Raw genomic sequence first — 24,548 nt, forward strand, 5'->3', positions numbered from 1 at the left:
TTTTTCCTGACTGATACATATGTTTCTAAAGTCTTACTGTTATTTACTGCAATATTGATGGTTTCTGTTTTCAACTTTTTGTTTATTCTCCCCTAACTGGCAACAAGATACACTTAGGCACCTTAGGCTGTGGCCACACCTCTAATTACAAATACGTACGTGTTAGTACAACAGAAACAGTTATACTTTTGCAATTTTTTAAACATACAAGAAAGCACAACCCTGCCCCTTGCAACTTTTCTTGCTCCTCCTACCCCCAAAACCCAACTTTCCCTCCGAGTTTCAAGGTTTCAGGGTAGAAATTCAATACCTGTGGAATTGGGAGTGTCGTCTAGAAAATAAACTATTGTGAGGGAGAAAGGTAAAAGACAAGCTAATCCATAAATGATGCTTGCTGAGTGGTATTTGGAGGGGTACAGATACACATATTGGATCTGCACCTGTACAAGATTCAGAATCCTCTAGGTCAGGGATGAGAAACATCTGGCCCTCCAGATGTTTCTGGACCACAATTCCTATCATCCTGCCTGGGGCTGAGTTCCTGGAACGTGGTTTGAAAACTGCTGGTTTTAACATGTTTTGACTGGCCTTTTCACTGCAACAGCCTAACGCCACCCCTCTCCTGGAATTTCCTCGGTTTCTAGCACACAATGGCCAGGCCAGTCATACCGCAGCCTCTTGCCAATCAATTTTCAATGTATTTCCTCCCCATGACCTCTAATTCTAGCAATCAATGTGCTGGCGTTTCAAGCCCAGTGATCCAACACATATGCTCCCCATTACCCTTTCTCTGGAGAGGAAGGTGCTTGTTCTCAAAAAGGTTTTTTTAACAATGCCGTTCCTTTTTAAAAGAGAAAATTAAAACAAACCGGGGCACAAAGAATGTTTGAACGGTTCTCTCAAATACCGACAGAACCCTAGACCCCCCCCCCCAAGAATCCCAAGCTATTGCTTAAAATATTAAGTGGTCAATAGAAAGATAAAAATAAAAAATGATTGGAAACCCCGCTCCCCAGATGTCTGTGTAGCACAGTTGATGGACTCTGAAGCTCTTTCCCACTATAATCCACCTGAGGATAATGCGGGACTTCCAAATAGCTAAATTAGTGAGCAAGGTGTTTTCTACTTTTAAATCAGGAACCAATAAAAGAAAATGAGGCTTCTGAAGATAGGCCCGTTTGGTTCTGGAGAGCTATCTGTAACAAAGGGCTAAGCCCCTTTCACCCATTGCAGGTGAGAAGCACTGCAGACGTGGACAAAGGGGTGCAATATTAGCCAGGTGATGTGCCAAGAGAGCACAGAGAGGGGCAATGGTTGGGGTTAGGTAGGAAAAGACATTGGAAGCTTAGGAAGGAGGCAACAGGAAGGTTCAAAGCTGGATAGGCAATCAGATCTGAATGCAGTCAACCACCCACTCCCAGTAACTCTCTGCATCAGTCACTTGCTGCAGTGCTCCAACTGTAAGATGCCTGTTTAAATTATGTCTTGTAGCCCACCTGAGCGGCCCAACACTACCTCTGACCTTGTGGTTCTAACCATGCTGCCTTCCTATGCCTAGAGCAACCACTCCTCTTCATCAATCAAGCCACCATGCAATGTAGGAAGCAAAACCTCTTGACTTCCACTCCAGGGCTAAAACTAGGAGCTGCCAAGCTGCTTTTCTGGTTCTGCACCTAGGTTAAGTCCACTGCCACATGAATCCCATCTAGAACACCCCTTCTGTAAGCAACTCCTTCTCCAACTATGACGCTCCAACAGGCCTGGGTCCAGAGCAGGATCTAATATTCTGCAAGCAGCAAGCAACTGCCTCTGACTCCTGTCTGTCCAGAGGTCTATGTGGCCTGCATGGTAGATCTCCCAATCTGAGCACTGCAAGTGTGAAGAAGGGCCCTGATCTGCCCACCATTTCTCTGAGTGAGGCTATCAGGTATCTCCCGCCAGTTCTCTTAATATGCGAAACAGGTACTTAAGGGGTCTACCTGGGAAAAGGGACCAGAAAGAGCCAATACTTCCCCTAAAGGTAAAGGGACCCCTGACCATTAGGTCCAGTCGTGGCCGACTCTGGGGTTGTGGTGCTCATCTCTCTTTATTGGCCGAGGGAGCCGGCGAACAGCTTCCGGGTCATGTGGCCAGCAGGACTAAGCTGCTTCGGGCGAACCAGAGCAGCGCACGGAAATGTTGTTTACCTTCTCGCCAGAGTGGTACCTATTTATCTACTTGCACTTTGACATGCTTTCAAATTGCTAGGCTGGCAGGAGCAGGGACCGAGCAACGGGAGCTCACCCCATCATTGCGGGAATTTGAACCGCCGACCTTCTGATCAGCAAGTCCTAGGCTCTGTGGTTTAACCCACAGCGCCACCCGCATCCCTAATACTTCCCCTACCCCACCCCAAAAAGAATGGAGTGAGACTTAAAAAAAATCAAGCTGTTTCTTGCAGCTTGTTCTCCTCCCAACATAAAGGTATGCAGTTTCCTTTCCAGCACCAGGATTTCCTATGAAGCTGCCAGGCTTTGCTGATTCTTTGCAAGTGAAGTTAAACAATTAGTGAATAGATTAGGATTAGTTCAGTTTTAGAACCAGTTGTCCAGGTTTATTTTGTATTCTGTTTGGACTTTCTGCCTGCTTTCCCCCTATCTTTAGTCCTAATAAGGCTTCTTAATTTGCCTATTGAAGTGTGGAGGTTTGCAAGCCTCCGAGTTTTAGGATCCCCACATGCCCAGATGCTTGGCATTCAGGCTACTGGGAGCTTAGGACTGGAGTTGTAAGTGACCAGCATGCTCTTATGAGGTCTGGGAGAGCCTCAGATACAGTGCAGGCTGCACTCAAGTAAGCCACAAAGGTGCAGGTTAAACTTAAGGAGTGCTGGAGCACAGGCTCAGAACCTTTTAAAAGTAATTCACTAGTGCATCCCAGATTCCCTCCCATCTGGGTTACAGGAGTAAATGGGGGGGAAGGCAGAAACTACTGGAGAGTAAGGTCTGCTGGCAGCACTGCAGGGCTGTTGTGTTGCAGTTGAACAACATAGGAGTGTGTGAGCGACTCTCTTGGGAATCGCTCCTTCATCAAGTTCCTTGGGAAATAAGTAGCAAACATTTCCAGATGTGCAGTGCTAAATCAACAGCATCAAAGTCTGCCTTGTGAGGGATTTCTTTGGGCCATACCAGAAAAGCCCCCAAAACCAGATCCTGGGGTTTACACCCCAAACTCATGGTATAACTGCATAATACTCCACTTCTTTTTCCCCTCCTTCTACCTCCCTCCTGCCCCACTCCCCCCCCAAAAAAAATTGGGGGTGAAATTTGTCCTGATTCTTCACCCCCAGAAATGCTTCAGAATGACAAGGTCATCAGAAGCAGCCTCCGTAACTAAGGCGGCTGTACGCTTGTCACATCAAAAAATGACAGATGAAAACACACAAAAGTACAGCTACAGTGTTCGGGGACTCTGGGATCTAATCAAGCATCTTTGCATCTCTCACCATTTTCCTCTCTCATTTGGTGCCCAGGCTGCCATGCCGAAGAGCCAAGGAACAGCGTGGCTGTCACCAAGCATCCCAGGAGAGTGTCAGATCAAAGAGCAGAATATTCATAAGCCAGCTCTCCCAGGACCAGCTCGTGAGTTAAGAGGAAAGTGAGGGGGGAAGAAAATAGCAAGCATTCCAAGGTTGACTGTTTGCTTCCAGTAACAGGGCATCAAAGACCCAACAGCAGCAACTAATTGACTTCTGGAAAATAAAATGAATGACAGTTCACTGGCAGCAGGCTTTGGGCAGACTTCACCAACTTCTTGGATTCACTGGCCCAGGGTGTCATGATGGCCACTAGCCTACGTAGCTTTAAGGGTATGCTTTTGTTTTGTTTTTTGCAAGTTGCCTGAAAGGCAGGGTAAGGAACGCAAGCAGTAATTCACAGAGAGATTAAACAGCTATCAACCATGGTAGCGAAGAACAGAATGTCCATGTTTAAAAAGACAAGCTATCCACCATTATCAGATGGTGGGGACAAACCATAAGAGACATCCATCCACCTGTCACCACCCTGCCTGTGAGCTTCCCTGGAACATCTGACCAGCCACTCTCACAGAAAGTGCTGCAAGGATCTTTGTTCTGCTTTAGCACAGCGATACAGGTCAAGAGGTGTGATCTTCAGGAGGATGTTACAATACCTACTGGGGGAGGTTAAACACACTAATAGGGGTATTATTAAATTTTACTGGGTCATTTCCTACTTATTTATATAATTCATATCCCACACTGTCAACAACAACAGAAAGTTAGTCCCCGGGTGCCTAACAAAGTAGTAAGAAAAAAGAGTTACAATTACCATAATTATTATCACTGATACAAACATATTAATATAAAGCATGTGAATTAATAGAGCAAATTAAAAGCAACAAACTAAAGCGACAACAGTCCATTCAAATACAAAGAAAAACAAACTGCTCTGCGTTGAAAATGCTTACATTAGTAGTTCTTAGAAGCCTGAGGGAAATGGTGTTGCCTGGCATGTATAGGATAGCAATGAGGCCTTAAGACAGACATTGTGGGGGTGGCATTCCAAATGCCAGGAGCCATGACAGAAAAGTCTCTCTCGCTCTCTGCTTGCCACTAGCGACACTCCAAAAATGGTTAGATTCAAATTCCCACCACCTCTGACCATTAGCCTGGAGTCCAACAACATCTGGGTGGCCACACATTATCCATTCTTGGTGAAGGGCTCTAAAGATTAAGACTAATGCTTTGAATTGAGCTCAGAAACACACTGTGACCCAATAGGGTTGTTTCAACTTCAGCAAGATCTTCGCTCAGTGCCATTTAGCAACCTAGTTGCAGTGATCTCAACCAGCTTCAGTTTCTGAACAATCTTCAAAGACAGCCCCACATAGAGTGCATAATAATAACCTAACGCAAAGCTACCAGGTCATGGGTGATGGTGGCTAAGTTCTCTCTACCCAGAAGGGTCCTCAGGCAGCAAGAGGCCTTCTGTCAGGACACGGATCAGAATCTTAACCCCTTTAAAAACCACTGTCAGGCTTGGAAAGAAGGCCAGTGTGGTAAGTGCACAAAGTGCCGCCCTTGGTTTTCAAAAGCAGAACAGAAATCCCAGCTCCACTATGGAGTCTCTGAGTGGCCTTTGGGCCAAGCCTCACAAACCTTGATCTCTTACCTCTGCCCCATGTGTAAAATTGAGAGGAGACTTTAGGCAAGCTTAATGTGGTAAGAGTATTTGCGGATGCTCTCCAGTTCCAATGAAATAAGCTGCTAGTCAGATTCTGATTACTGCACCAGCAGACCAACCTCAAAACGCCGAAGTAAGACTCGTATTACACAAACATAACATTTTTTGCAGTTTCATACTACTACTTGCCAAAATGCCCCATCCTCAGCTGGTATTTGCTGGTGAAGCAAATATTATAGAATCATAGAATCATAGAGTTGCAATAGACCACAAGGGCCATCGAGTCCAACCCCCTGCCAAGCAGGAAACACCATCAGAGCACTCCTGACATATGGTTGTCAAGCCTCTGCTTAAAGACCTCCAAAGTAGGAGACTCCACCACACTCCTTGGCAGCAAATTCCACTGTCAAACAGCTCTTACTGTCAGGAAGTTCTTCCTAATGTTTAGGTGGAATCTTCTTTCTTCTAGTTTGGATCCATTGCTCCGTGTCCGCTTCTCTGGAGCAGCAGAAAACAACCTTTCTCCCTCCTCTATATGACATCCTTTTATATATTTGAACATGGCTATCATATCACCCCTTTTATCATATCTCCTCTTTTAAAAATCTATGGAACCCCGTTGCACCCTACACTGATGTTAACTAAAACTATGAAGCCGGCCAACCCAATGAATGGTTTGTCTCCTGCCTTGAGGTACCTGCAGCTGGGGCCCCAACGCCTGCTGCCAAGCTTCTTCAAAAACATGTGTGTGCACATGCACTAGTTTAAAACAAAACCATGACTCGCAGCTGCTGATGCCCCAATGTATTGTGAGCAGGAGAAAAAATATGTAAGATGCAGAAGAAAATTAGGTCTGAGGACAGGCACGATGTGGCTTAGGATAAACATGACTGATAGGCAGTCATGCCCCCCCCCCCGAGGTGTAGATAAACTTTTCTCTATTGAGCCCCAAAGCCAGGCACAGGCAAACCATCATCCCTGACCACTGGTCCTGTTAGCTAGGGATGATGGGAGTTGTAGTCCCAAAACATCTGGCGGGCTGAGTTTGCCTATGCCTGCCCAAAGCCATCCCTCTACCCTTCAAGCTTTCCAAAATCTGCTAAGATCCAAAAAATTCAGTCCACCAGCAATCAAGGGAGCTCCTTCCCCCACATCTGCCTCTCAAGAAAGGGTAGAAGAAAGGCACAAATTCTCATCAAGGTTTTATCATGTCCCCCGGATATGTTAAATTATCTTTTATGCTGCTAATAATCGTCCATGTAATGAGTGAAATTAAGGAAAATGGCTCGTTTTTATTAAAAAAATAAGTAATAACATAGCATAAAAATGTAAAGCAAAGCCCAGTTCTATATCTCTTGTACAGAAGGTGGATCCTCTTTTCAACAATAAACCATTAAGCCAAAAGCTGAATGCTATCTGCTCAGCAGTGCGTGGAATGTTAACATAAAACCTCATTTATTGCCGTGTAGAAACAGATCAGATTAAAGATAAGTTTAAAGAGCTGCTACTATGACTCCCCTTACTGTGGGCTATGTGGAAGGATAAAGTATTTTTCAAATTGTTTTTTTAAAAACTGTGGTGAGTAACGCTGCAATCACATGGGAAGCTGGTCACCTTTCATGCCCCGCATGCAGTGAGGACAGCTATTATCACTCTTTGTGCTAGATTAAGGGCAAGTGTCATCCTATTCTGGAATTATAAAATCAAACTGCATTATGGGGCGCAGGGATGCACATGTCAGCCCCACTCCTTCCACTTGTGACCTTGTGCTGTGCACTTTGGGCTCCCAGATGCGGGAACATGCTTAGAAAACACCCCCAGACCTTGCCGTTCAACACAGCAAGGAAGGAGGGCGCATGCACAACTTTTTACAGCACCTGAACTGGGCTTGTGTGGCAAACATATCCCCCATGGATGGATGTTTTACACAACTGGCTGCTCACATTGACGGTATGTATGCAGCCTGGCTTTCAGAGAGGAAGCAGAAGGTGCCTCCTAGGCCAGGGGTCTGCAACCTTTAAGACAAAAAGAGCCACTTGGACCCACCCGTTTCCGAAGAAAAAAAAACTGGGAGCCGCAAAACCATTGCGACATTTAAAACAAATATAACACTGCATATATTGTTTCTTACCTTAATGTCCGATCTGACAGCGGGCGGGAAGGTAACGTTGGGACGGTGCATGACTAACGCACGCACCGCCCCCATGCGACGTCACAGCCAGTACAGCGCCCGCTACAGTGGGGAGTGTTGGGGCGCACAATGCGCCTCCTCCCCTCGCTAGTATCCGTCCCGGAGCCGCGGCAAAGGTGTAAAAGAGCCACATGTGGCTCCGGAGCCGCGGGTTGCAGACCCCTGTCCTAGGCCAACCCTCCGGATTGGGGTTATCCTGAGGTTTGGAGTATGTTGTCAGAATGATGCTGATGACACTCAGCTCTATTTCTCCTTCACATCTGCAGGGGAGGCAGTGGAAGTGCTGGACCAGTGTCTTGTCTCGGCAATGGACTGGATGAGAGCCAACCAACTGAAGCTCCATCCACATAAGACCGGGGCACTGTTAGTGGGTGGTTCCCTAGACCAGGTGGGTGGGAGGTCGCCTGCTCTTGATGGGATTACACTTCCTCTGAAGGAGCAGGCTCATAGCTTGGGGGTACACGAGAGGTCTGGAGAGTGTCAACATAAGAATGGGGCCTTTTCTGCAGTGGCTCCCTGTCTGTGGAATGCTCTCCCCAGATTGATTCTCCCGGTGCCTTCATTATATACCCTTTGGTGCCAGGCAAAAACATTCATCTTCAACCAGGCCTTTGGTTGATTTGATTGACATCCTATGCCCTTTTAAAATGTGTTGGGGGATTATTGGGTTGCCGTTGTTGTTATTTTGATTGCGCACTTTGTGGTTTTTATTCTGATTATATCCTGTGAACCGCCCTGAGACCTGTGAGTATAGAGTGGCATATAAATTCAAAAAGAAGAAAAAGAAGAGGAGGAGGAGGAGGAAGACTTTCTTCAATGAGTCTTCTTTCTTATGGATGGAATGGGGTGGAGGGGGGAACCTTGCTGTTCTGGACCACCAGATGAGGAGGAGTAGGGATAAGCATGCGAACAATTTCCCACATATGTAATAAGAAGAAATTGTGAAACCAGCAACAAAGGAAAGCCACAGAACTACATTATACACCTTTAGGCACCAGGCAAAATTGTTCCTCTTCAACCAGGCCTTTGGCTAATTAACATTCTATACCCTTTTAAATGTGATTGTGGGAGGGGAAGGGGGGTTATTGTTTTGTGATGTATTTATTATGCATTTTGTGTTCTTGTGAACTGCCAGTATACAATTTTTTTTATTATTAACAGCAGCAACCAGCCCACGTTTAGGGACCTAGACTTCCTTGACTGATCAGCGTTCCTTTTCTGTAGGCAGTCAATCTCTCTCCTCTGCACATATGCATTAAGTACATGCGTTGTCAAAGCACATATTTAAAAGGGTAATGTTAGAAGATGGCAAGTATCGACCACAGGTTCATCAAGGGTTAAATTATCTTTTTCATATAAAAAATATGGAAAATTGAAAAGATGATGTGTACATTGCCAGCAGGTAGCCAATGGCTTGCGCTGAAGAAGATGAGCCCTAACCACCCCATTTCTGGTGTAATTACCACCACTGCGGCAAGTCTTGACAACATACTGGCTCATTAGAAAATCTGCTGGAAACAACAGAGTGCTTCATAAACAAAGCGATTAGACAGGGTTTTCTGTGAGCTCCCTCAATCCATAGCTGTAGGGCCCACACCCCCAATGGTCTTCTTCATTTGCTCCTGCAGGGCTGAGCACTGGTATTTAGGAGAAGAGGGCAAGAGAAGAGAAGGCATGGGCTGAAAATGCCTATCTCGCAAAGCTTAGCGTTGTTCTCTCAAGCCCTGTATCTAACCTTGCTCTTCTGCTTACGGTGGGTATGTGAGAACAGCTACAAGGGGAAGGTCAGTCCCCCATGGGAGTTGGCATTCACAGCAGAATTCTACTAAATCAGAGTAAATGACAGAGCAGGACAGAAGTAAATGTTGCCTCATGTTGTAAAAGGCAAGTGGAAATTCTTTTTTCTGGAGATCACTTGGTTCAAGCCCTGCTGTGAACGTAAGGAACCCAAGAGTACTGGTTAGCTCCTTCTTGGAGTTGTTTTCTAGGTTCTGGTTTACTGTGGAATGCTCACTGAAGGAATGAGCCATAGTTTGGTTTGAGGAAGCCATGGTGAGGAGCATAAGACAAGATGCTGGCAAAGTACCCTTGAATACAAGGGGTTTATTGATTTTTTGTTAATCAAGATGAGTCTTAAATAAGTAAACAAATTGGATTAAGGAATTGGATTACGGAAATATTAAACTGCAGGATTATGGTATTTAACATTTGTCTGTTTTCAGACTGAAGCAGCCATTTTTCTTGGGTAAACATTTTTGTTTGCTAAAAGGAAACATACTCCTCCCAGAAAAAGCCTGGCAAAAACCACATGGTTCTTAGGCCTTTTTCGTCCTGTTGTTCTCCTAATCCCAGTGTATCCTTTTTGTCTGTCTTGCAATAGAAAGCAGTAGACCTTCCTACAGCAAGTCAGATAGACATGGGCCTTTTACTCTCATGCAGATTAAAGGTAAAGGGACCCCTGACCATTAGGTCCAGTCGCGGACAACTCTGGGGTTGCGGCGCTCCTCTCGCTTTATTGGCCGAGGGAGCCGGCGTGCAGCTTCCGGGTCATGTGGCCAGCATGACTAAGCCGCTTCTGGCGAACCAGAGCAGTGCACGGAAATGCCGTTTACCTTCCCGCCGGAGCGGTACCTATTGATCTACTTGCACTTTGAGGTGCTTTCGGACTGCTAGGTTGGCAGGAGCAGGGACCGAGCAACGGGAGCTCACCCCGTCATCGCGAGGATTCGAACCGCCGACCTTCTGATCGGCAAGTCCTAGGCTCTGTGGTTTAACCCACAGCGCCACCCGCGTGGTAGTTGTTATTAATTTATGAAAAGAAACCAGAGTTTATTGTTTGGTTGGTGACTGGTTACTTTGCCAAGGACCACCAGTGTTCTTAAAGAGAGTTTTGTACCTCTGCCTTCACACTATTTTCAAATTCATAACCGTTTATTCAGTAAGCCCTACTGAATTAAATGGGATGCAGTTCAAAGTTATCCTGCATAGACACAGCCAAAAATTATGATAATTCTAGATCCAGAAGCCCAAGCAACCCACTGTACAGGCAGCTGCATCTCCTTGTAGGTCAAGGCAGGGAGTTGTAGCTCAGTCTCCTCAGTAAAGACCATCTGCATATTGGTAAAATGTTTTCTTTTTAGAAAGGCACTTGGACTATGAACCATACTGCCTTGTATGAACTGTTTCTGGATTTGTTTTAGTTTTTTAACGGCTGCTGTATTCTGGAATTCTCTGCTGCTGTTCTGTTGTTAAATCATAAGGATTGCTTTAAATTGTTACTTTATGGTTTTATCCTTGTTCTTAGCTGTCTTGAGCACTCTGGAGGCAAAGTGGGAGAATACTGTTTCAGGGCTGCTTAAAAATAAATAAATCACATGTGCTGGATTCCACTAATACTTTACCTAGTCCAGCATCTCATTTTCAGGGGACCAAGCAGACACTTCTGGGAAGTCTACAAACAGAGCATTCAGGGTTGCTGTTCGTCCTCTAGAAACAACTTCCAAGCAACTGCTTGAATTAAGCCTTGGGTCCTTTGTAGATGACCACAGAGCAGGGCCACAGCATACTGCAAATCTGTTTTCAAAGAATTCTAGCTTTCATTTCCAAGCCAAGGCCACCTGGGACTAAAGGCAACATTTTCTGACACAATCCTTCTAAGGAGTCATGAGTTTGGGAACCCTAAAATATCAAACCCCCTCTGTTCCCTGACAGCCCTGCTTCAGTGCATGCATTAAATTAAACAACTGTCTAGTTCGTACAGTACTTTATAAATCTATAGTGAATGATGCCTGCTGGGTGCATCTTCAGTCACTGATTTGCAGGCAGAAGCTTCATTTCCTGCTACCGGTGCACGGAATTCACCAGCCTGCTGGAAGACACAGCTACTTTTCAATGATTATGACTCATGGGAAAGGTACAAATTCTACTCGATGGAGACCCATTGAAATGCTGAGCAGGGGTAATATTGCATACAATCCAATGTGTCTCAACCACCCCGGCATCATGACCTGAAGCACAAACTCTGAAAATTCCAATGGCGCTGTTGGCATTATAGGGGCAGAGGTTGGGCAGGACTACCCGGGTGCAGCTGCAAAGATCACCAGCTTCACAACTTGGTCTTTTCTCAATTGAAATTCATTGTCTTTCAATATCCACTCAATCCCAATTCCCACATATCCTACTTGGGAAATGCAAGGCCATTTCACTCCACGGTATCACCTCCCCCTACCCCCAATCTTCCATTATCTGAAATACTGCACTGCAATTCCCCCACTCTCCTCCATCCAGTGGTACTCAAGACAAAATGATGGCAAAGACAAAGAGCAACGTGCTGGCAGCAGATACGATTAATAGTCTTCAATTTAAAATTTTGTAATTATACAGAGGTTGACAACACATAATCAGGATTTCTGAATCCTTTCTGCTTTCATGCAACTGTCACTAGTGACCAGAGCAGCCATGGGCCAATGCCTCAGCTTTATGGGTTAGATTTATACAGCTGTTTAGCATTAGTTATACTACTAGTCTATCAGGGAGGAGATGTGGAATCATAGAGTTGGAAGGGATCCTGAGGGTCATCTCGTCCAACCCCTGCAATGCAGTAATATGTAGTTGTAAGGGGACCAAACCTGCAACCTTGGCATTATCAGCACCATGCTCTAACAAACTGAGCTAGCCAGGCCGATTTTCAGTGAAGCTTTCTGACATGCTAATTTTTCCATCTGCAAAAAACCTGTCTGCTGCCCAACAGTGGAAGAGCTGAATGTACAGCTCCCCCTTCCTTGCCCCAAGTGATACAATCAAAGGGGGGATTAATATATAGACTAGATTCGTTCCAAACTGTGGCCTTTTGGCAAATAGTCAGTGATGATGAAAGTTTGGTGTTTGACTGTATTCACTGTGGAACTTGGACCACCTACTCTCTATCCATCATCTGGTTGTACAGCCTAAATTTCCATCGAAAGCCAAGCAGCAGCAAGCACATCAGCAGGGCTCCTCATATCACCATATGTGCTGTAACAAGACCAGGGCTTCAACAGGAGGAGCAGCCACAGCACAGCTTATATGAAGAACATTACTTTACAGACTGTGACCTGTTCATAAACCTTCTTGAGCTAGTACTAGTCTGGTGCAAAATTACTGCTGTCAACCAGAACCCTGTAGGGTCTTGGGGGCACACATGGAGCAGCACACAGACAGCATCTACAGGCACACAAGTGCATTATCCAGCCTAGAAATGTACACGGCAGGCCCTGATTACAGCTCAGCTCTGTGTGCACAATGGAAGTGCTTGCTCAGAGCAATTATTGTTACTTCCTCTCCCCCCTCTCATCTTACAAGTATCACTGGCCCGATCACACCAATTTCAGCGGACAAGACAGCTGACGATAACCGCCAGCTAGATTGCTAACAAAGGGGGAGAGGGAAGAGAAGCAGCAAGAATTGTTTTGTGGATTGAGAGCCTTGAGGGAAGGGGGAAAGGAGCTTGGAAACAAGAGGTCAGGCTAAACAGCCAAATGATTTAAACAGAGGCAGGAGCAGGATTGCAAATGGAGAACATGCTTCTCGGCTGTAGTGACATCAGTTTAATGCACACATTTATCACTTGCAAGGAAGCGCACAGAGAGGGTTCTTCAATTTACCCTCCCGACTCTCTGAAGCGACACACACACACACACACACACACACGCCCCTGTGCACATCTACCCTCAGAAACCCTCAAAACATTTCTACTGAGCAAGTCCAGGAATGATTCCCCAGGCCACAAGAAGAAAAAGAGAGACAGACAACTTGTTTCTCCCCAAAGCCGGTTTGCTGCAAAACAATAAAGATGTGTTAAAATTGCACTGGTAATCATTTCCGAGGACTCCTGCAGAGTTCCTAGTCACCAGCGAGGAAAAGTCACAAGAGCAGAGATGACTGGAAGGACAGAAAAGACAACTGGGGTCTCAGAGTGGGGGGCGGGGGGGGGGAAGGAGACAGGCTTTTTACCCACCAGCATGAACAATTGCAGCCATATTCTCCATTTGGCCAGACCACTATTGACACTGGCCCCAGCCAGGATGAGCAAAAGGTTCTCTAGTTCAGCCTCCTAGAGGGTCTGTCCAGAGTTCTCTCCTGCACACCAGCTCCTCTCCTCCACAGACCAGCCAGGACAGAGGCAAAAGGGGAAAAGCAGCCGGAGTTATGTAAGAAGAGGGCTCTGCCCAAAGTCTTCATTACTATTCAAACTAAAGGAGAGGCTAGAGCCCTTTGGGCATAAGGAGTGAGTGGGTGAAAAATGTAATATGGAGGGGTGCATGTTTTCCATCATGGGATATTGGGATCTGTTAGCGGAAAGGGATCCTCAAGGAGAGGGCAGGAAGTATGTTATCTGTACTGACCACAACTGTCTGCATAAAGATGATGGTACTTTTTGTTTGTGTGAATGTAGCCTAAAACTATGAATGAGAGATTTAAGGCGTGGGGCAGAGACTGCAAGGACCGGTCCCATCACTGCAAGGACTAGTCTTCATTTAGCTACAGTTATGGACTGACCATAATTAGCATAATTAGCAGGCATTCCATGCACATGCACCTAACCCAAAGAAGAGCCTAAATGCGGCAGAGCTGGCTTTATGATAAGGAAAGAAAAACCATGGGGTGGTCCTATAGCTGTCACCCCCACCTTTCTTGAAGCTAGACAGACTTTGAGCTGGCACCTCCCAAAAGATGAGCAATTTCCCACTGGTGGACAGAGAATAAGCCATGGAGAGACTAAGCCGCAGGCAAGTCGTTCTTCAGTTAACTCTTTACCACAGCCACAGAACACACGCCACCTTCAGCCCTATAAATCAGATTGCTAGCGAGGCAGAGAAGAGAGAGATCATGGCAACCTGCATACCTACAGATTCAACTGGGTCAGGAGCAGGTACTTTACATTCCCGAAGAGCAGCCTCATCTCCCCACTCTCAGGAACCTGCCTGGGTAATCACTCAAAGCAAGCAAACTGATTAACCAAACAGGGAGAAGCAAGCCATCTTTGGAAGCAGCAGAACCAATCTGTGAAAGGTATTATGTGAAACAATTAATGTTTAAAAAGAAAGAAAAGGCGGGGGGACTGCTGAGTATTAGCATAGTCCTTTCCCCTTGTTAAAACTGCCTTGAACGCTGAATTTACAATATCCAGGGCTCTGTGCTCTCTTCCACAGGCTCAGCCACCTAATTCCACACTTTGGAATAAGTGCTAAATTGCTTCATTTACTCTGACTGCAGTTATAGGTATTTTGCACAACCTTGCATTTTCGGCAAGGAACTGGGGTAGAATACAGAATAATATCAAAGAGCCCTATATGTCTGTGGGTGGGGGCAACCGCATAAATAACCCCACAGAAGTGTCAGTTGCAAACAGATAATGCCAACAGGAGTATTCAAATGCCTTACTTGCCAGTGTGGTGTAGTGGTTAAGAGCGGTAGACTCGTAATCTGGGGAACCGGGTTCGCGCCTCCGCTCCTCCACATGCAGCTGCTGGGTGACCTTGGGCCAGTCACACTTCTCTGAAGTCTCTCAGCCCCACTCACCTCACAGAGTGTTTGTTGTGGGGGAGGAAGGGAAAGGAGAATGTGAGCCGCTTTGAGACTCCTGAAGGGGAGTGAAAGGCGGGATATCAAATCCAAACTCTTCTTCTTCTTCTTCTTCACATTGCACTGCACATATGCTTTTGTAAGACATTGGACCGTCTCTAAGTGAAGAATTGGAAGTCAAGCCCAAGCTCCTTACTCTGCAGCATTAGACCAGCCTGCCCAAAGAGACGACTATCTGCTGTCCTCTAGCACCACAAACAAGGCTGGTCAGATGAAGGTACTACAACTTATTAGCTGCAGTTGTGAAAAATGGGTTTGAAGATTCCTTTGACCTTGTCAGAGTGAGTGGCTAAGGCAAATATTATGGGGTGTTGGTGGCGAGAGCTTCTATGAAGGGGCCAGAGGGCCTTTGTGGGATGCCTCTACTTATGCTAGCAGGAAGGGGGATTTTCTAACCTGCCATAACTAAAATTAATAAGCAGACTGTCAAATTCCTTGATCTACTGCCCTGAGGGGTGAGGGTGTGTGTGAGATAATCAAACCTCAATTGGATTTGACCTGGTTCTTTAAAGCACCCGACTCTGACCTAACTGCTCAGTCTAGTCTGCTCAGCTCATCTCTAGAAATAGACCAAGCTGCTCTGCCATCTTTCAGCCTAGGGAATGTCCTGTTTCACCTCCCCACTGTGTGGCAACCAGTCTCCTGTCTTGACACAGGCTCAGAAGATTCCTTGAACCCAAGGTTCATACTCGTACCTCACAACTTCATCACCAACTAGCCTCCATGTTGCAAAGTGAGTGACAGCTAGTACTTCAACCCCTAGCTAGCCCTCCAATAATACTAGCCCACCAGTAATTTTGGTTGCCCTCTGCTGATATTTTGGGGAGAACTCCTGCCTGCCAATATGGGACTGCATCTTTTGATGGAGTAGATTTTGGCCCTGGGCTTCCAGTTCCTGGCCCCTACCTGGCAACACTGGGGTCCAAGTGTGAACCTGCTCCAATGAGATTGCTAAAGGGGGTCCAATGTATTAAAGTGAGTTTGAGGCCAAAATACCTGATTGCAATCACATGGCTCTAAAGGAGGGGTAGCCAAAGTGATACTCTCTAGAAGTTGTTGGACTGCAACTCCCATTATCCTCAGCTAGCATGGCCAAAGGCTAGGGATGATTAAAGTTGGACTCCAACAACATATTGAGGGCACCACATCCGCTACCCCTGCCCTAAATGAATCTATCACTTGAGCAACCCAAAGACTAGCCTGGGAACAGACTGGAATGTGTTAGAAACAAGACAAGCCCCTGTGTTGGAGAATGGAAAAAGCTCAAACAGAGATCTGTGATGGAAAGCTTGTCAAAGATGTGAGGTGGGGGTTGGGAAGAGATGAATGCTACTTGTGCGCAGCTGATCGAAATGGGAGACAGGCAACAAGAGGAGGAAATTGACCCCATTTTGTATTGAAATAGATAATTTTAAGGCTTCTTAGGAGCAAATGGGAGATAAAAATGAAGCCGTGAAAATATAAGACTGAGGTAGCACAGATGTTATCATCTCCCACAGCCTGCTACTATTAATGTAATAGGGAGCCTAAGAAATTGCTCTCATCCACCAATTTCCAGTCAAGGTTTGTCAAAGAAATAGAAAGCCTGACATGCACAGCAAGGAAGGGGGTGGTGGCGATATAATGCATAAGTGTTTCCATAAGAAAATTGCTGCTTCAGCAAACACCTTTAAAGAGAGACGGGGGGGGGGGCTCTGGGTTGGGCAACCTTATAAATGCTGACTATGAAGATGAGGCAGCAGGATCCCATCATACCCTACCATGGACCTACAGCACACCTGAAGAAAGGCTGTAGCTCAGCCACTAAGCACACACTTAGCATGTAGAAGATGGTCCTAGATTCACCAAAATCCCGGAGAGCCACTGCCAGTAGATAATACTGAGCTGGGCAGTCTGATTCAGTAGAATGGGGGATTTTAACCACAGTCTCTCTGATCCAAGACTATCACCCTCCCATATTATGCAGTTTGCACAACAAAAGAAGAGAAAGAACTGATGAGTTGCCAACGTAACTGGTTTCAAGTCAACATTACACGCACTGAGTACTTCTTTGCCTTTCAAGATGCCCAGGGTGTCACTGCAATCCACATCAGAACAATAAGCAATGAATAAACGGACCAGAACAGGTCCTGTGTCATTGGGAAGGATGCCTGCTGTACAAGGCAGGGTGTACTGAAGCAGCTTGTCCAAAGGAAACTATGTTTGGAGGCTGAGCCACAGTAACTATACCCCCATGCACTAGACAGAGAAGGCAGCTCTGTCAGTGTACCTCTTGCTTTTAAGGTTATTGTATCTCCCACTGCATTTTAACTATTTAATGACTTCCCCATAGTGCGCCAGAAAGGAACCAGACTGCAAACCCGAGGCTCTTGGGACTATGACAGCAGCAACAACATAGACATATGCTGGCACAAAGGACAGGGCTGCACAAATATTTGAGAGTTTCTTAGCAGGGGATCCATACACGTAATTCATGCCCCCTGGTGTCAAACAGTATCATTAACATGGATTAGAATTGGACTTCCAGAGCAGTAAGATGGTGGCCGCCATGGGACGCTGAGCTGCTGAGAAACAGCACCACTGACTGGACTGACTGAGTGGCCCCTGCATCGCTGCCACCTCCACCGCTGCTGCTGAGAAAGGGTTCGGAGAGGAGACAGGAGAACAACTGGCGATCACGCCTCCCTGGGTGACTCTGGCCACAAGGAGGGCCTACTGACCATCTGCCAGTGAACAGAGCCCCCAGAGTTGGGAGACCTAGTCGGGGGGTGGGCAGCCTGTCTTCAGCTGGCAGAGAAAAGCACCAGCCGTGAAAGAAAGAAAGCACCAAGGCAGAAATTGGTGGTGCACAGGAGAGAAGCCTAACCCTGACGCCACTCTTGGAGTTGTCTGTCCCTGAGACTGCCGCCATCGCCTCGACCCTCAGGCAGCCGAGCCCGGCGAGCTCCCTGCTGTGAAGTGGACCACTCCCAGATTTGTGCATTCATGACCCAGTAGAAGTAACCCGAAAAATAGGAGAGGAAACACAAACCACCCCATCATGGTCCTTTTAGCCCCCAAAGAGTTGTGGGGGGTTGTCAATGTAGGGCACTGTTCAAGAATGACAGATCAAAAAAGGAGTCCCTTAAACTCCTCCTTTTATCCTTCTGAAAAGATATAAGCAAGTGTCACCAGCTGCTTGCCTCCTGACCCTGAGGGCTATCAGTTGCCTATGTTGGCATTTTATCCAGATTCGGGGAAGTCACAAAAGGGGAGTGGTATCATTAAAATCTGAGGCAAGGACTTCTTTTTAAGGTGTACAAAACTCCAAGGTTAAGTGCATTTTAATCTGTACAGTCCTTCCCTTCAGGGGAATATCCAATGTCAAATGCATCTACATTAAAAACAGCAACGTTTAAATAAGCACAGCTGCCTTCAACTTACAACTTCCACTATGCTCCCAGTCGACAGAATCTAAAAGTCAGGTACATCTTTATGCAGTTACATTTGACCTCGAATATTGCCCTGAAATACATCTCAAAACACACTGGGATCTTGACTACTGCCTGGGAGATAGATAGATTGAACACCTCATCTTAGTTACAGTTCAACAGTGCATAGCTAGGTTCTGGAACTAGCCTGACCAACTGTGGCACAAGAAACATGGAAAAGCACACAGAGAGGCTGTCAAGTCGTAAGACACATGCACACAGCTAATAGAGGGGAGACAAAATGATTTCAAAATTTAAAAAAAACCAACCTAGAAAAGATTATTCAAATGGAAGAAAATGGACTGGGGAGATGGGGGGGGGGGGTTGGAAGAGAAGAGAAGCAGCGTCTCAACACTATCAGTGTTGTGGCATTATCGCTGCATGACAGACTCTGTAATGAGCAATCCACAAGCAGTCAAGTAACACTTGGATTTGAAGTAATGCAAAAATAAAATTAAGCACAGAGGAAGCAGCAAGACGCTACCTGTTACTTACAAAGCCATCCTTGCTGTGTGAGCAGGGATTCTGTCAGGGTTCCCACTGCTGTATGCTGAAAGGATGGGGGAGTGAGAATTCAATTCTAAGAGTCAGGAATCAGAGACAGCCAGGAAGGCAGAGAGACAGGCAATCACACTCAACAGAAACCAACACTGAAGAACCAAGAAAAACCCCTCAAGACAAAAAAGGAGAAAGCCCTGTTACAAGCCACTTTACAAGTGACTGGCTGAGGGAGCATTTGAAGGCTCAAGGGCTGGTTTCATCCTGGAAGTAAGATAAGACGAGGTCTGAGCAAGAGACTTTGGCCTATTGGTCACAATCCATATTCTTGAACTGAACACTCTCAATGCAATCTGAACCTGCTGCTGAATGTTTTGTGAAGCACTTCTTGTAATCTGCAAACAACACAAATGTTTTCATGTCCGTTATCTACAGGGTGAATGCAAAGAAGCATGCTAGCTATTGAATATGTAATTTGATAAAAACTGAGTGGCCTTTTGATTCTGCACACTGAATAGCTTTGTGCAGTTTGAAAACTCGTATGCTACTCTATGAGAACAAGTTGGCCAATAAAAGCTATTGGTTTCTCTCTTTGAATTCTACCCTATGGGACTAAAACATCTTTTACTGCCTACTGCAATGACTTCTCATCGAAGCATGGCATCAATTGGTGACAAGAAGGTCGGAAATATAAACACACACACACAAGGCAGAGAGAGTAACTGGGAAGTAGGAGAAGAGGAGTAACCAAAGGGACTGATGCCCAGAGCACTCTCAACATTTTGAATGAGCCCATGGGCTGAAAAAGGTTTGTAGCCCCTAAGAGATACAGACACCTAAAAATGCACTGGGATAAAAGCATGGTGTATTCGCCTGCCACTCCTAAGGGTAAGGAGGAAAATCGTGATAATATCAGTAAGTAGGGCTGCAATGTTTAACGTGGGGCGAGGCCAAATAGCCATCTCTCTCACACAACTCTCTCTTCCCCACACCTATACCCTTGCTGGAGGCTTAGTCTGCCAATGTGGAAAAATCTGGGTGATTTTTCAGAGGGGGCTTACTTTTCAGAGAGGAGACCCAATGGATCTCCCCACTACCGCCCTCTTTTCTAACTGAAACCAAAGCTCCAAGTAGTAGTTTGGCTGCACTCAGCATCCCAGCTGCCAAGCGCTTAAAAAATGACACAGAGATTGCCCCGTGGGAACAATGATATAGCTATTTTTTTGAACAAACAAATAAGCAAGCAAGCTTGCGCTTATAAAACAGGAAAGTGGCAAGCACTGTCTTAAAAGTGGCATTCTCCTATTTCTCAATCAGAAGAAATGCCTCTTCTAAAATGATGCCAGCTACGATACATGTGCATATCATCTAAAACCAAAGGGAAATTACTTCTTCAGAAATATTGCCTCTACTCATATGCAAACTGAATCAATAATTAGCTTTAAATTTATTTAACCAGATTGCAGCTCCAAATATTAGCCTTGAAGGCACACTAGGTTTGCGAAAAATGTTAGAAAGCCATTTCTAAAGCTTATTTGTGCTGGTGCTAGATGCACCATCAATAATTTTGCTTACAATCCTTAGTTCATTAATCTTCACAATTCTGCCCTACCTGAGTTAAGTAGGTGGTTCTTCTCCCCTGAGAGAAGGAAACTATGAGTGGTCCACATACGTAAAGCCATGGCAGTAAAAACAATTATGACTGTAGTGCAGATATATACACACATTAAGACTCAGCAGGCCAATTTTCAGTTAAATCAGAGAGTTTAGAAGGCCTACTTGTGGATTCTCTCAGGTATAATCTGCTTTTCTTCCCAACAGCCAACTTTGCACCTTTAAACCTGCCACTGAAGAGCACATTTCCTGTTAATACCAATGCTTGTCCAACAATTACAGTGGAACTCGCTTCTAATGAGCCGATCATTAAACTCCCCCCCGTGTGCATTTGTGAAGCGCAGGCAAATCGTGTCCTGCCATAGTTAGCAGCAACATCGGTCCAGTGAGTTATTAGTGCTGCTTGCTTTAGGATTGTGTATAATCACTCAAGTGTGAGTAACTAAAGAGCACACTGGCAAATGTAGTGTTGACTGCAGGTAGGAGGTGAAATGTAAATATTCTAAATGTTCTGAAGCCATAAGTCAGGAGTTGGGAATCTTTGGGCTTCCAGATGTTGCTGAACTACAACTTACATCATTTCTTGAAAGCATGGGCAATGGTCAGGGGTGGTGGGAGTTGTCAGCAACATCTGGAGGAGAAAAGGAAACCTGCTATAGTGGAAAACATGTTCCACCCCACAAATACCACACCAAAGATTCAGGAAAGAGTGAAATAAATGAAATAGTCACCTTTTCACATCCTAAACTTCCTTAACTGCTTTAAGAACATAAATATATGTATAACTTTACATACAGAACATACTGTCTGGTACAATCACAAGTATAGATGTTTTTCTTTTAACAAACCTATCTCACGTTACCTCAGGGACACAAACTATAGTCATGGGAAAAAGAAAGTGCACCCTCTTTGAATTCTGTGGTTTTGCATATGAAGACATAACAACAATAATCCGTTCCTAAGCACATCTTAAAATTAGGTAGCGACAACCTCAGATAAACAACAACACATGACATATTACACTGTCATGATTTATTTAACAGAAATAAAGCCAAAAGCTTGTAGAACCACCTTTAGCAGCAATAACTTGAAGTAATCATTTTCTGTAGAACTTTATCAGTCTCTCACATCGTTGTGGAAGAATTTTGTACATGATGGTACATGTTTCTGATCCATCCACCCTGGAGTTTAACATGGAACTGAAGCTACTTCTTGTTTTTTGGTGGTATCCTCCAGATCAAAGGAGCAGCCTTTCTCCCACTAAATTTAGATTTTTCCAATCCATCAATAATGAGATCCAATATAAGAATACCATTCTATTCTCTATTCACTCTATACCACTCTATTCTGCCTTGGTTAGACCACACCTGGAATACTGTGTCCAATTCTGGGCCCCACAATTTAAGAAGGATGGTGAGAAGCTGGAACATGTGCAGAGGAGGGCAGCCAAGATGATCAAGGGTCTGGAAACTAAGCCTTACGAGGAGTGCTTGAAGGAGCTGGGTATGCTCAGAATGGAAAAAAGGAGAATGAGAGGAGATAGGATGCCCATCTTCAAATATCTCAAGGGCTGTCACATGGAAGAATGAACAAGCTTGTTTTCTCCTGCTCTGGAGGGGAGGACTCAAACCAATGGCTTCAAGTTATAAGAAAGGAGATTTCGACTAAACATCAGGAAAAACTTTCGGACAGTAAGAGCTGTTTGACAGTGGAAAGATCTCCCATGGGAGGTTGTGAACTCTCAGTCTGTGGATGTTTTTAAGCAGAGTTTGGATGGCTATCTGCCATGGATTCTTTAGCTGAGATTCCTGCATTGCAGGGGGTTGGACTAGATGACCCTTGAGATCCCTTCCAACTCTTAAGATTCTATGATTCTGTGATAAATTTACATGTTGCCTGATTGTGGATGCAGTGGGTAGGGTTTTTCTTGTTTTTATATGTTTGGTAATGTTTTGCTGGGTGCTTTTTATCATCACACCCCCTAGTTTGTTTCCATCAACCAGAAGGAAAGGATGCAGCCTGCCCTTCTCGACCAGCTGTTTTTACAACTGCTCTTTTGCACAACACTGTTCTTGCACAGAACAGCTTTTCTTATTTAATAATAAAAATAAAAATTCCCCTTGTGGATAAAGGCATGGGGAAAGGGAATACCAAGAAGGGGGGGTACCACTTCATATGAAAGCTATTCCAAATCACTGCCTGCAGCAAACTTTTTTCAAACATCTATTTTGTTCAAATAATACTGAAAAACTTGTGTTTCAAAAAATAATACGGTGTGAGCAAACATGTTAACAAATAGCTGCACACAAGCCCATAAGTTTCTGAAATTGGGCGGGGAAGTGCCAATTGAGGGGACAACAATATACATGCTTTTAAGCAGACCAACTAGTGAATGAGAAATACCCAACAGTCTTTGGAGGCATGAAATTGAAACTGCTCATGTACAGGCAAAGCCAAACATGGAAAGAGTGATCCACATATGCATGAATGCCCTAGTGTGGACACAGACAATCTGCTGGGGAAATAGTTGGTTTTTTCCCCTAAGATAAAAGCTGCAGTAATGTAAAAAGAGGATTATTTGGGCTTCAAGATCGTATGTAAACCACAGCACTGTTAGGAAGAAACAGAATAAAAAAATTCCTTCCAGTAGCACCTTAAAGACCAACTAAGTTAGTTCTTGGTATGAGCTTTCTTCAGATACAGAAGGAAGAAACAGAAGACACTCAGTCCTATGCACACTTACCTGGGAGTAAACCCAGTGAATTCAGTGAAACGAATTTCTTAATAACAAATAAATAAGCATGGTTTTTTTGCCTATTAAATTTATATCCTAATCTATTCCAATAAATAATATATCCTTGAAAAATAAAAACACAACTCAGTTTCTCTCAGAAGAACCATGTCTGCAAGGTCCACAGCTTCTGATTCTCAATGTTCACTTGGAGCTTCATGGATTTCAAAAAAGGGAAGATTTGTTGGCTTCCACTCTTATTGCATGTTAGTTACTTGCTTTATTTTGTGTCTGTTATTCACAATCACTTATCAGTTTATTTCACCTGAAGATAAAGGAATCCAAGCAAAGTTAGAGGAGAGAGGAGAGAGGCTCTACCCTGCTACCCTGTTGCAGGGGAAGATGTTTGGCTACCACCCAGATGCTACTCCACGCCCCAAAGCCTTAAAATGTCCCTTTCCTCTCCCCCCATCCCACCATTTATCTGTGTATTGTTTTTCATCCTGGCTCCTCCTCGGAGTAGACTCTGGCTCCCAGGTCTGGGGGCAAGGCAGAAGCCCAGCAGGTTCCATCAAAGGAGTCAGGGTTCTTTGTATCACGGAATGAAACAGGCTTACATTCCCTTTTCCTTCTATAGAACTTTCTCTCAGCTAAAGTCTTCCACCTTTGTTCTTAACATATGGGAAGCTTATAAGAACTTCCTCAATGGGATCACAAGATCTTCTGAATGACAGCTTGCCCAGTGCTATCAATCTGGAAGGGAGTTTGGGGCTTGCTGGAAGGGATTCTCTATTGACCTGGGGCAGCAGCAATGTCTGATGCCGGTATGAAGAATTACATTTAGAATGTGTTCCAGAATAGAGACTCCTCAGTGGGGAAGTAGACATGGAAAGGTTTCCCTAAAGGCAGAAATTCTGAAAAGCCAAATTACCATTCTGGATAACACCAACTACGTAAGCATGCACTGTGGGGTGATTGTCAGTGTGGAAAGAGAAGCACTGCTGCCCCTTGTGATAAAAAAGCAAACAGCTGGGGCATCTCCTCCTCCTCCTCCTCCTCTCCCTAGGTCCCCCTACCTAGAGTGGATTGGAAAGTCTCCCCATCACTGCTTGTTCAGTAATTTCACGCTACAATGCCCAACAATGTAAGCACGGAGCCTCAATCTAAAGTCTCCACTTCCCAAATGTCACTTGTTTTTGAACACATGGCTAAGCCCAAAATTGCTTTTAATATTAGAGCAG

The 24,548-nt window shown here is 45.0% G+C and overlaps 2 protein-coding genes across 4 annotated transcripts in view; one reads left to right on the plus strand and one right to left on the minus strand.

Moving 5' to 3' along the window:
• Positions 1-24,548, minus strand: part of KDM4B (lysine demethylase 4B) — a 192,671-nt gene that overhangs the window by 71,981 nt on the left and 96,142 nt on the right. The window lies entirely within an intron of this gene.
• Positions 10,629-24,548, plus strand: part of LOC308577526 (perilipin-3-like) — a 183,509-nt gene continuing 169,589 nt past the window's right edge. The window contains exon 1 of the mRNA XM_081177804.1: positions 10,629-10,633. The gene's annotated coding sequence lies outside the window, so the exon portion shown is untranslated. The remainder of the gene's footprint in view (positions 10,634-24,548) is intronic.

The sequence above is a fragment of the Podarcis bocagei genome (assembly GCF_964188305.1).
Source record: "Podarcis bocagei genome assembly, chromosome: 18".
NCBI classification, from domain to species: domain Eukaryota; kingdom Metazoa; phylum Chordata; class Lepidosauria; order Squamata; family Lacertidae; genus Podarcis; species Podarcis bocagei.